Raw genomic sequence first — 12,449 nt, 5'->3', positions numbered from 1 at the left:
GCACATCCAGGCTGTTGTGGCCCAGCCCAGACACCTGATGGTGTTCACTGAAGCATTTTCCTGCAAGACCCATCCTGAGAGATTTGGCACTTCCACATCCCAACCTCCCCCGGCTCCCACCCTCCAACTGCCACAGTGTACTTTGGGAGGCTGCCAGATTCTATTAATTAAACTATTATCTTCCCTCACTCTTTTTTTTTTTTTTTTTTAATTTTTTGTTGAAGATCTCGTAGCTCTGAGGAATCCATTGTTTATTTTAATTAGTAGCAAGGATTTGTCTGGAAATCCCTACGTGGTGCTGGCTGCGTAACCAGGCTGGAGTTTTGTACTCTTCCCAGGTGAACATGGAAATGTTGCTGGCTTGAAATTAAGGGCACAAAAGTATCTTTCATTGCAGCACAAACCTTAAAAAAAAACACCCCAAACCCCTGAAAATCTGAATCTCCAGGTAAGGGAGAAGTGAATATCAGGCTCATTGCACACACATTCATTAACTCCAATTTATTCATGGAGGAATAAATGGGCAGTGGAGGAAGAAATGGACTCCAGGACACAAGTGGGCAATCCCTGCTACAAACTGAACAGGATTTCTTTGCTGATTTGACAGATTGAGAGGGAAAAAAAATGAAGCAGTGCTCCAGCCTGGCCGTCCAGCCAAGAGTTTTCACCTGCTCCTGCTTCTGACTTCAGGGCCTCGCTGAGTGCATCGCTCACCCCGAGAGCAAAGCTCCTCTCTGCCTTAGTTATTCCATAATTGGACAGGTTAATTAGTTATTGGACAGGTTAATTAGTGATTTAAAGTTGATGGGGTCTTCAGAACCCTCCTCTCCCTCAGATGCCCAGGTCAGGTGTGACACAGCTCCTCTCCATCCCCACTTCAGGATGTCTTTGTCCCACCTGTCAGGCACAGAAGTGATGGACACACCCAAAATTGTTCAGATCATGGAATCACGGAATTATGGAATGGTTTGGGTGGGAAGGGACCTTAAAGATCATCCCATCCCACCCCCTGCCATGGGCAAGGACACCTTCCACTATCCCAGGGTGTTCCAAGCCCCGTCCAACCTGGCCTGGGACACTTCCAGGGATCCAGGGGCAGCCACAGCTGCTCTGGGAATTCTATTCCAGGGCCTCCCCACCCTCACTGGGAAACAATTCCTTCCTGATATTCCATCTAATCCTGCTCTCTGCCTGTTTGAAGCCTTGTCCCTGCCCTCCAGGCCCTGGTGAAAATCTCTCTCCATCTTTCTTGTGGGCTTCCCTCAGGGAAATGTTTGGGACGGATGCAGAGAATTCAGGACTTCAGCTTCCCAATCAAGGCAGCCCCTGAGAGCACACACAGGTTGAGCTGTGCATCCCATCCCATCCCATCCCATCCCATCCCATCCCATCCCATCCCATCCCATCCCCAGATCCCTGTCTTTGCCTAAAGATCTGTCTGGTTTTGGGATCTGCTGTAGAACAGAACTGACAATTTCCTGTCAATCACCTTCTCCAGTTTTTAACTCCCCCTCCCAGGGAACTTCACCCGGGGGTGAGAAGCTCTCAGCTGCCTCCAAGGAAACCTCTTCCCCTCACTTATTTTTTCTCCTCCCTCCAAAACACGGGAACACTGATGGAGGGAATTCTCTGCAAACCACAAATACACTTCTGAGGAGTTTCATCTCCTCTTGGCCCAGCCTGAGCGTTTCAATGACCAGGGAGGAAAAAGGAAGGAGCAGGAATGAAAGATGCTCACAGTGCCTGGCCTGGGAGGAGTTGGATCCGCTCTGGGAAGGGACAAAGGAGTTGCAATTCCCAACAAATAATAATACCTAAAATGTAATTCCCAACAAAACCTCAGCAAGCTGCTGCTGATGGACATTTATCCACAGCATCCACCAGCACAAGGCTTTGTTGGGAATTCTCCAAGCCTGTCTGTCCCTTTTCTTTCCTTGGAGTGGTTCGAGCTCTGCTGGAGGTTGGAACAGAGGGGATTTTGCAAGGTGGGGTTTGCTGTGAGACCAAGGAGTTTCCCTCCACCCCCACCTCCACCTGCAGTCAGCTCTTTGCCTAAAACTCCTCCTGAAACACTCTGGGATATTCCTGGGAAGATTCTGCCTGACTGGGGACACTCAGGGATTAATCTGGGCTCCCCATCAGGAGTTTGCCTCTCCCAGTGAAGCCATTCCGCTCCAAATGCAATTTTGAGCCTCTGTGATGTCAGTCCCGGCTTCCTGTCTTCCCTGGGATGGAGTCTGTGCCACACACGGCTTCCAAGGAGGCTTCCTAAGAGCTGGGCTCCTCTGCTGACTCATCCCCAGAGCAGAGCAGGTGGGTCCCATTAACTCCAGCTCAGGAAGTGAAAACGCGGAGAGCGTCCCCGCAGCCAGCCGGATATTTTGGCAAGGAGAAGCCCTGGAAAGGAGCCAGTTCAGGAAGCAGCTCAGGATAATAAGGTTTAGATTTGTTGGTGGAGCAGAGGAAAAGCCCAAGGTGCAGAGTGATTTGGGTGACTCCATCTGCTCCCAGTCTCCCAAGGCAGGATTCCAGTTCCAAACTGGATTCCAGTTCGGATCTCATCCCCAATATCTGGCTGAAAATGGATATGCAGGGAACAGGATTTAGAGTGACCATCAGAGCCCAAAACTTCCAAAAGAAGATGAGAGAAAGTTGTTCCTTTCCGACCACACGGCTGAGAATTTGATTCCGGCAAACTCTGGGGTTTTCCTACCATTTTTGTGAAAGATCCAATCGCGTTCCTTGCTGAAAAACTGACAATTCAAATGAGCTGAGTGCTTTTCCTGAAGTCACTTGGCCAGATGGAAAAGAAGAGCAGGGAACTTCCCAGACAATGAAGACGAAATTGGAAGGGTCCAGAAATAAATTTTGATTTTTTTTTTTTTTTTTGTTGTTGTTGTTGAGAGAGTATATCATGAGGTAATTATCTATAAATTTTTTTTGAGAAATATTAGAATAGTTGGAGATGAAAGAATTGAGTGCAGGAGCCCAGAACTCTGATTTAGTGTTTTCTACTCTCAGACCACAAGAATTTTGCAAAGCATTCCTCAAGAGCAAACTCTGTTAGATTAGAGCCTGATGGAGCAGAACTGAGGACAAAGTTCCACTGCACCCTGGCTGCCCACTGCCTCGACATCCTGAAATTTCCATAGCTAATGATGGAAACCAGAGGGAAACAACCACAGCAGCTTCTGGGGACCTTTATTGGACAACCCAAAAGGCAAAGCTTTGGGCTGAGATCCAGAGTGATCCTGGAAACCTCATTTTTTAATCCAGAGCGAGACATTTCCACTGGCTCGTGACCATGCTCCATTAATAACCCTCGAGCTGCTGATAGGACACCCATTCCTGGGAAAAATGGGGATGGATATTTGTGCCTGCCTAGGACACCCCTGGGCCACAGGCTGGTCCTAAATGCCAGCCTCTGACCCTAAATGCCAGCCTCTCCTGGGACTGGGGTTCCCAGCTGGGCTGCAGACAGCCCAGGTGATTCTGGAGCTGGAACTCTGGCAGTTTAAGGAGTTTTTTTTTTTTGCTCTCCTGGCTGTTGAAAGCAGCTATTTAGGGGATTATCAGCTAAAAAGTCCTAAAAATGCCACTGGGGTTGCTTGTCCTACCCTTCCAGCTCCTGTGTGATGGGAAAGCTGGAGAATCCAGATCTGCAGGCCAGGCTGAGTTACCAGAAATACCCGAGTGTCACAGGGACAGCCCATCCCACCCAAAGCCTCACTCAGGTCCTGGCAGGAACACCTGAGTGTCCCAGGGACAGCCCATCCCACCCAAAGCTTAGGTCCTGGCAGGAACACCTGAGTGTCCCAGGGACAGCCAATCCCACCCGAAACCCCTCTCAGGTCCTGGCAGATTGGAGTTTTCCCTGTGAAAACCCTTCCAGTGAAGCACCAAGAACTGCCCAGCTCCAAATCCAGCTGAGGCAGGGAAATCCCAGCTCCTCATCCCATTTCCTCCTTTCCTTCTTCCCACATCTAACCCCCAAACAGGACACTTCCCATCTCCAGGTGAGTTCCCTCTGGTTTCACCCTTGATCTCAGATAACCTGGAACAAATCTTCCTCTCGTTCAGATGATGCCCTTTTCTGACCCAAAGCCAAAGCAACTAAGAAGCGTTTTAAGAACTTTTATTCCATTTTCAGTCTCATTTAAAGAATAAGACAATACAGATGTTACCATTCACACTATCACAACCAAACCCCAGCTATTTCTTAATTAAAATACATTATAAGTGTTTCTTAGCTTATCAACTTTTTCTACACCACACTGTGAATAACTTAAAACCAATCACTTAAAATTACCCCTCCTAAGTCCCACTACAATGCATCTTTCAGAGTTCTATTTCTCTAAAGTATCTGATCTTATGTACAAAACCCTGGACTCTGATTTCCCCCCACTTCCCAAAACTGTTCCTCCAGCTCCTGCAGCCAGCCCAGCTCCACGTTCCCCTCCCAGGCGGGTTCTGTCCATCCCACAGAATTCCCTTCCCACGTCCCTTGAGCTCTGAGCTCAGCTCCTGCCTTCTCCCACCCTTCTGGGAAGCCCTGGCTGCTTTTCCAGCTTTTCCCAGCTCCAAACATCTTCTCCCCAGCCCTTTGTGCCCCAGAGCCCATGGAGCAAGGGCTGTGCTTGCCTTTGAAGCCCTCAGGTGTGGAGCAGGGCTCTGGGGGGGTGTTGAGTGCTCCGAAATGTGGGATGTGTTTTCCTAAGGGCACCTGCCAGAGCCCTGCTGACACATCAAGGGAAGGAAAATATTTGCCAGCAGCCACCTCCCCCAGCGTGGCCCTGCCTTTTTCGGGGATGTTGAGTTCAGCTGGGGCTGCAAACACGATGCTGCTCCAGCCAGGCCTTCCCTGACAGCTCCTGGAGGCAGGAACAGCCAGGAGTGGGAAAAGAGCCGGGCCCAGCCTCAGGTTTGAGCTTTTCTATTTTTCACATTCTGTGCTGCTTCAGTGTGTGGGTCTGGGCTTCACATGAGGGGATGCTGAGCTCTGTGCACAGAGCAGGGAGACAAAACAATTCCTTCTCCAGCTGGGCACCAAGGACAAATGATCCAAAGCTCAGGCCCAGGAGCACAAACAGCGTGGGCTGGAGAGAGAAAAACAAGCAGGATGGGAGTGCATGGGCTGGAGCTGGAATGGGACAATGAACTGCAAGGTGCAAATGGAGCAGAGCTGATCCCAGTGAGAGCCCCCGGGAGCGCTCGTGCATTTTGGGACCATTTTGGTTCCTCTTGGGTGCAGCCCTGGCTGGGCTCCTCTGCCTCTCTCCCCTGGGCCACAGGAAGCTGTCCCAGAAGGGTCCCCAAGGAGAGCTTGAGCTGGTTCAGGTCTCGACTCTTTTCTCCAAAGGCTGCCTTGAAGATCTTCCTGAATTGCTTGGGCTTCTCCTTCCAGAAATTCAGAAACAATTCTCCCCAGATCCATGGAATCATGGAATGCTTTGAGTTGAAGGCATCTTAAAGCCCTTCCAGTGCCACCCCTGCCTTGGCTGGGACACTTCCACTGTCCCAGGCTGCTCCAAGCCCTGTCCAGCCTGGCCTTGGGCACTTCCAGGGGTCCAGGGGAGTTCTCAACTTTTCTGGCCAAAATTGTCCACTTTAAACTGTTTGTGACTCTGGAATTCCTGGTGGAAATTAAAGATCGTTAACAATGCTTGTGTTTGCCAATTTAACTTTCCTACAGCCTGACTATTTTTTCCTTCCCCCCCAACACTGTGATTATGATTATTCCTGGCTCCAGCTTGGGTTTGTAGCCAAGCTAAAATGAAGGAATGTCCTCTGGACTTTCAGGTCAATAATCTCTTCATCTTCTGACACCTTTGTGAGGAATCTCTTCACACCGTTCCCAACTCATGACGCCGAATTTTAGGTTCAGAATTTTAGGTTCAGAACGGGACCAGACTCACACAAGGAAAGGTTCTTACTGACAAAGATTAAATTTAAAACATTAAAACAAAAATTAAGAATAAATATCAGTTAGAGAAAGAACCCAACCAACCAAAAAGACACATGAAACCAGAGAAAGGAGGTGGGATGGCTGGGGATCCGGGATTGAAAGGCAAGGAGGAAAATGTCCCTGAGATCTGAGGTTTATCTGAGCAGGACCAGTCAGAGCAGGGACACAGGAGAGGTCACGGCCTGAAGGCAACAAATCTTCCCTGGAAAAGACAACCTGTCCCATGGGAAAGGACTTTTTAAGGTGAAGCTGTGGAGATTGAGGTGATAACAGCAACATTTTCCCGTTCCACTGCAAAGAAAGGCCGGGATGCTCCGAGGTTGCTCCCAGCTTCCAGGAGGGCTGGAAATTCCTCAGCTTCCACCTCTAACCACCCTCAGCTGGAACTGCACCGCCCTGCACACAAACCCCAAAGCAGAACCGAGACCACAACGTGCCTGCAATTGTCTCCTCCTCGCAACATCTCAATTTCCCGGGGCTATTAACAGACACATCTCTCCCTTTGCCCTGACATCTGGCCGGGATTTTCCCCTCAGGAAAGGCAGGATGCCATCCCCGAGCCGTGATTCCAGGGTTGTTAAACAGCAGGGATTATCGGGCAGGACAATATTAAGTGGTATTTAACAGCGAGACCAAAGTTCCTTGTCAAACGCTTGACTTAGTGTTCCTTGATTGTTCGCATCCCAGCGCCGGGACCTTTTGCACTGAACCATTTTTCATTTTGACAACAAACTACCGCAGCTCTCCAACGCTGCCTGGCTGGAGCTGCCAGCAAAGTATTCCTGGGGCAGAAATATGGCCAGGGAGAGGGGTTCAGGGCTGCAGGAGAGGAGCTCTCCTCGCAGGGAGCAATGGCATTCCGAGCAGTGGGTGTCCTGAGTCAGAGCCTGGCTAATGCGCACCGTAGGATCCTCTGTCTAGTCATAACAATGGGGGGAAGAGAAAAATCCCAAAAAAGGGAGAGAAAAAGGGAAAAATCGAGGCTCGGCGTGGTGGTTGAAATCGCAGGCTGTCTTCTTCTGGATGCATCTTAGTGGGGGTGTGTGGTGGGAGATGGGGGGGATAGGGAAGGGAGGCTGGGTTGCTGATTTAGGGGGCTTTCCAAAAGGTTTTGGGGGAACCTGAAGGGCCTTTAAACCTCCACCAAAGCTGTTTTTATTAAAGCACTAAACCCAGGAGTGCTTATGAAAGTCAGAGTGTGATGTGAGCAAAAGGCAGGAAATAAAGGGGGAAAAAAAAAAGGGGGAACTTAATGAAGGTTTAATCTTCAAGGGAATATGGACTTGGAGACTGTAAATCTAATGGAATGGCCCCATATTCCAATGTCAAAAGCTGCCATCTTATGCCAGCAAATTTAACATTTTCAGAGGAGAAATGGAGTTTTAAACCCAGCTCTCTCTGCTGTTAAAAGATGGGATGTGGTAGCTGGAGACAGCTACAAACCCGGCTCTTTCCAAGGGTCTTTGCTACTGACAGATTTATGAGGGAATTTACCACCCCTTTTCCATCCTTTTCTGTCTGTACATGCTCCCTCTGTGCTTCCAGGCTGGAAAATTTCCATGAAAAAATCCTGGAAATTTGATTGTGAGCTACTCTGGGCCCAGCCAGAAAAGGAGGCTGCTTTTCGCTGCAGGAGAAACAAACCTGGGGGTTTGCAATCTGTATTTCTGATTTTTATTTTGAAATCCCTACATTTCCTCAGTTTCCATTTACTTCATGTTTCTTTCTGGAAAGGAGAGCAAAAACCCACCTTAAATTCACACTTTGGGGCCATTCCATGCTCTTTTAAAAGAATTCTAGCAAGATTCCTGGAGAAATGTTGCGTTAATATCAGAAATTAATATATTTATAATTTTTTTTACTTCACCCTGAAGGGAGCTGGGCATTTTCACAGATTTCTGTGTGCAGCACAGCATCATTTAACGCTCCAAACCTTCTTGCTGCTCCATCTGTGCCCTGAGCAAGCCCCATTCCCAGTGCTTCTTGATTCACCACAAAAGATTAAAATGTTTGCTCGTGGCTTTCCAGATAACATTGTGAGAAATGCAGAAGCTCCGATGTAATCCCAGTTTTATTCATCCCTACACACACTCCCATGGATTCCTCCTGTCAGCCTGACAACAGCAAAACTGCGAGCTCATCTTAACACAAATTTTTTTCCAGAGGGTCTAATCCAATTCAATAGAAAGTTGAAAAAAAAAACAAACAAACCCTCATTATTTGGAGCAAATGAAAAGAGGATAAAACCTTTGAACTGCCCTGAGAATGTTGCCAACCTCAGAAATATGCAAAGCTTATTAATTATGAATTATTAGCTCAGATGCTACAGCTTTTTTCTCTTTTCTCAGCTATCCAAGGCCTTAAATCAGATGGGACAGAGTTTGTTATCTGATTTCAGATTAACAAACACTGAAGGCGGAACATAAATAATATCAATAAAACCAGCTCAGGCAATGAATTCCTCCCCATTGCTGCTGTAAAAGAAAGGAGAATCCTCACCAACAAACAACAGGGAATTTGAGAAGAGAATTTCTATGTTTTCATGTCTGTAAAATGACACCAGGCTTGGCTGGGTGTAATGTGACTTGGAATTAAAGGAAAATAATCTGTGTGCACTTTAAAGCTGTAATAAACCCTCCAAATTTGTACCTAAAACACAGATCTCCGATGAAATTCTCCTTGAATTCCTGGGAAGTGATGGAATGGACACCAGGCCGTGATTTTAGCTTTTCATGGAGGGCTCTGTGCCCCTTTCCTGCTCTCTCACACACAAAATAATCCTGGCCCCTGCCAGAATATTTGGCTCCCAAAGTATCGCTCAGCTGCTGTGGGAATTGTGTAAAACAGTTTGTTCTCAAGCAATTAAAGGGTTTCAAATGAAATGGTCGGGCCAGCAATAATCATGCCCGGCTAAAAATGGATGAAAATTAACACCTTTGCTCCAAAAATCCCGGAATGCCGCGGCCTTTCCCCGCTGCTCCAACCAGGGGCTGGGAGCTGCCCTTGGTTTTGGTTCTTAAAGGAGCAAACCTAAAACCTGTACCAGGATAAGCCTGGAATTAGGGCAGCCTGAGGTCTGATCAAGGTGCACCCTCTGTGGTTTGGGAGCCTCATCCCCTCCCCTGGAGATTTTATTTTGGGATGCTCATTCCCTGCTGGCGATATTCCCAGGGGAACAATTCCAGCAGACTCACCTGTGCTGCTGTCCAGCCAAACCATGGGAGGACTCCTCTGAAACCACTTCAAAATTCCAGTTTCTCAGATGTTTTTTTTATTTCCCACACCCAGAAACTCCCCAAATGTTGGAGCAAATCCCCCCAGATTCCAGGACAAGGGGCGTTCCCTATGGGAACGTGCCTAAAAGGGACATGAGCTTCCTGCCTCGCTCCATCCTTGGAAAGCTCCCATCCAAAAGCTGAAGGAACTTCAAGACTTTTTGGTCTCTCTGTGGCAGGGGTGCAGTTAAAACTTAAAACAATTCAGATGTTCCTAAAATCCCAGGTTCCAGCTGTGGCTGCCCCATCCCTGGAAGTGTCCATGGCCAGTTTGGAGCACTCTGGGATGGTGGAGGGTGCTCCTGCTCGTGGCAGGGGTGGAATTAAATGATCTTTAAGGTCCCTCCCAACCCAAACCATTCCATGATTTGAAAATTCAGCCAGAATTCTGCCATTCCCTGGTGGAATGATGATCCTTTCTCAGCTCAGGCACACGTGAGACATTTCGTTTGTAACTTAGATGATTCTGGGAAATGTTCAGCTCCAGACACCTCGGGGCTTTGTCCAGCCTAGGAGTGCACAAATCCAACACTGCCCATGGAATTTCCCAGGAATAATGAAACTCCATCCTCTTACAAGCCATGCTCACAAAAGAGAGGAGAGTTAATCACAAATTCCCTGTTTTCTGCAATCGCCAGGGTCAGAGCCTGCTGCTGGAATGGTGCAGGGGAGGAAACTCAGCTGAGCCCCCAGGGTGATCCAGGGAGGGAGAGGCAGCTGCTGATCCATGGGCAGCCTTTAATTCCACAAAAATTCCAAAATATTGATATTATTGTTTAATATCACTACTATTGATATTATGTTATCAAGAATAACCTCAGACTGGAAAACAATTGGGACAGAAGGGTGAGGAAGAAGTTGTCACACCGTGAGCTACACCAGCTTCAAATCCTGCTCTGCTTTATTTGCATTGAAGCTTAAATCTTCTCCACCTGCAGGCACACAGGGATGAACTCTGTAAAATTCTGCTTGGAGTGAAAATTACTTTGAGTGAATTCAAATTTGAATTTTGAATTCACTCAAGTGACAAAATCCTTGTAATTTTTGAGAATTACAAAATTACTTTGACTGAATTCGAGACAAAATGTTGTAAATATTTAGAAGTGGCTGTTCAGTATTTCAGGTAAGGCTGGCAGTGAATAAATGGCCTCGCTCTGCGTGCTCACATCCAGCCCAGAAATCCCTCAGCTGGTTCTTTTAAAGCACAGATTGTTCAATATACAGAAAATGAAAGTGCAGCTTGTGGAGATACACAGGGAAGAAATACGGCTTCGTCAGAACCCCCAAAAACCCTTCCATCAATGCAGCTTCTTCTCAGCAAAACCTCAAGATATCACAGGGACGTTTATAACTCCAGCAGCCTTTGATCAGCCAAAAAACCCTCCAGAAGGGTTATGTTCAGCAAGAGATCCACAAGCATTAACAAAACAGATGATCCATAAATCTGGGACAAGTGCTGGGTGACAGCCGGGGCTCTTCTGACATGAATTAAAGACCAAAGGGTCCTCTCAACTATTTCTACCTCCTGTCCCCACCCCAAGCTATATTTTTTTCCCTTCTTTGCTCTGAAGCCACAAGTCTGGAGGGCTCTCGGCGTGAGCTGCGCCTCTGTCAAAATCACTTCACACCCGCAGGAAAATTTTCTAATATGAATTGGGCTTTAAAAAACTTTACCTTGATTTAGTGAGAATATAAAGTGGGGCCACAGTCAATGTGTTATTTGTAGGAACCCTGGAACATGAAGGGTCTCTGCTACCAAGGCAACATTAAGCACTAACTCCCATTTACAAAGCTCCCAAAGAAGCTCTTTATTCAAGGCAGGGTTTTTAAAACGAGGAAAAGCAACGTTATCTGCAAGCACATATTCAAAATATATATAAATACAGGAGGTTTTTGGACCAGCACACTTCCAGGGATTGCTGCAAGTGATGTTGTTTTACTGCTGGTCAGGAGGCACAAGCTAAGAGTGGGAGTTTAGGCTGGGCTCAGCCCGAGTGGGACAGTGGGGACATCACTGCAGCCACCCAGCCCAACAGAAAACTGCAACTTTTATTCCCATTTGCTACAGAAATCTGCAGCTGCTCCTGTAATTCCCAATCTTTCAGCTTCCCCCGCACCATCGCTTTAAGAACCGGAGGAAAAAAAAAAAAAAAAAGGAAAAGAAAAGAAAGGTAACGGAGATTTTATGGGCTGCCAACTGATTGCTGAGCTCATGCTCTATTGGCTTTGAGTGCAGGATCCATTACAGATCCCTCAACTACATTTCATCCCCAAGTACATTTCAGCAGCATCGCAGCTCCCCGGCTCTGCAGGGAGCAGGGGGGGCTGTTCTCCTCCCGGGGAGCCGGGAAAGGCTCCTGGAAAAGCCACGGGTGTTTTATCTTCCTGCACAGCCACACTCCGAGCTCAGGGAGACTTGGCCTCCTGATGCAATTGGGAAATCGCGGCAGAAAGGGGATTAAAGTGCAGGTCCAGGCTCTGTTCTGCCTGCAGTTCTGGCTGGAGCAGCCTCCCTGGATGGCTCCGTGTCACATAATACACTCAGCAACGGCCTTAAACAAATAAGTGGCTCTTGTGTACAATGGGATGTGTGTACAGACCTGCAAAACCACATCCATGCAAGAGCAGCCAGCTATTCTTCAAGCCCAAGTGAGTCCTTTCCTCACAAAACCTTCTTAAAGCCCTTCCTAAGTGTTATTTCACTTTGATAAACTTGGCAGCACAAGCCTTTGTGATGTCTCTGCCTGGCAGCTGGATGGGCTGAGGGGAGGGGGAATTTAGGTGCCACCTAAATGGGATAATTTGGGAAAAGGTTCGGCTTGCTGCCTTGACCCTCGAGCTCTGGCCAAGATCTCCAGGTAAATTTAGGTGCCAGCTGAAGGGGAAAATTTGGGAAAAGGTTCGGCTTGCTGCCTTGACCCTCGAGCTCTGGCCAAGATCTCCGGGTGATGGTCCTGCCGTGCATTCCCAAAGTCTGGAAACTCAGAAAACAGGAATCACAAAACGCTTCCAGCTTTCCAGGGAATGGTTAGAGCTGCGATTCTCCCCGTGTGCCCGGTGGGAGACACACGGGAGTATTTTAACCCATCTCAGCAGCTGCCCGATTTCCCCAAAGCTCCTCCAGGCAATTGAGATGTCTTTCCAAAGCAATAAACCTCGAGATTTTTAATCCTGTTTCTCTTTTAACCCGCACCTCGCCTCGGAGGTTG

General features: G+C 47.8%; 1 long non-coding RNA gene across 1 annotated transcript; it reads right to left on the bottom strand.

Annotated features, from left to right (window-relative positions):
- Nucleotides 1-309: 309 nt before the first annotated feature.
- On the bottom strand, nucleotides 310-2,144 carry LOC128816985 (uncharacterized). Its single transcript, XR_008440063.1, has 3 exons — nucleotides 2,029-2,144; nucleotides 669-897; nucleotides 310-404 (listed from the first exon to the last, which is right to left on the bottom strand). It is a non-coding gene; the product is annotated as an uncharacterized LOC128816985 (long non-coding RNA).
- Nucleotides 2,145-12,449: the final 10,305 nt, after the last annotated feature.

This window comes from Vidua macroura, chromosome 19 (genome assembly GCF_024509145.1).
Source record: "Vidua macroura isolate BioBank_ID:100142 chromosome 19, ASM2450914v1, whole genome shotgun sequence".
Classification (NCBI taxonomy): domain Eukaryota; kingdom Metazoa; phylum Chordata; class Aves; order Passeriformes; family Viduidae; genus Vidua; species Vidua macroura.
Note: the sequence above shows the minus strand (reverse complement) of the source record. Positions and strands in the feature narration are given on the sequence as shown.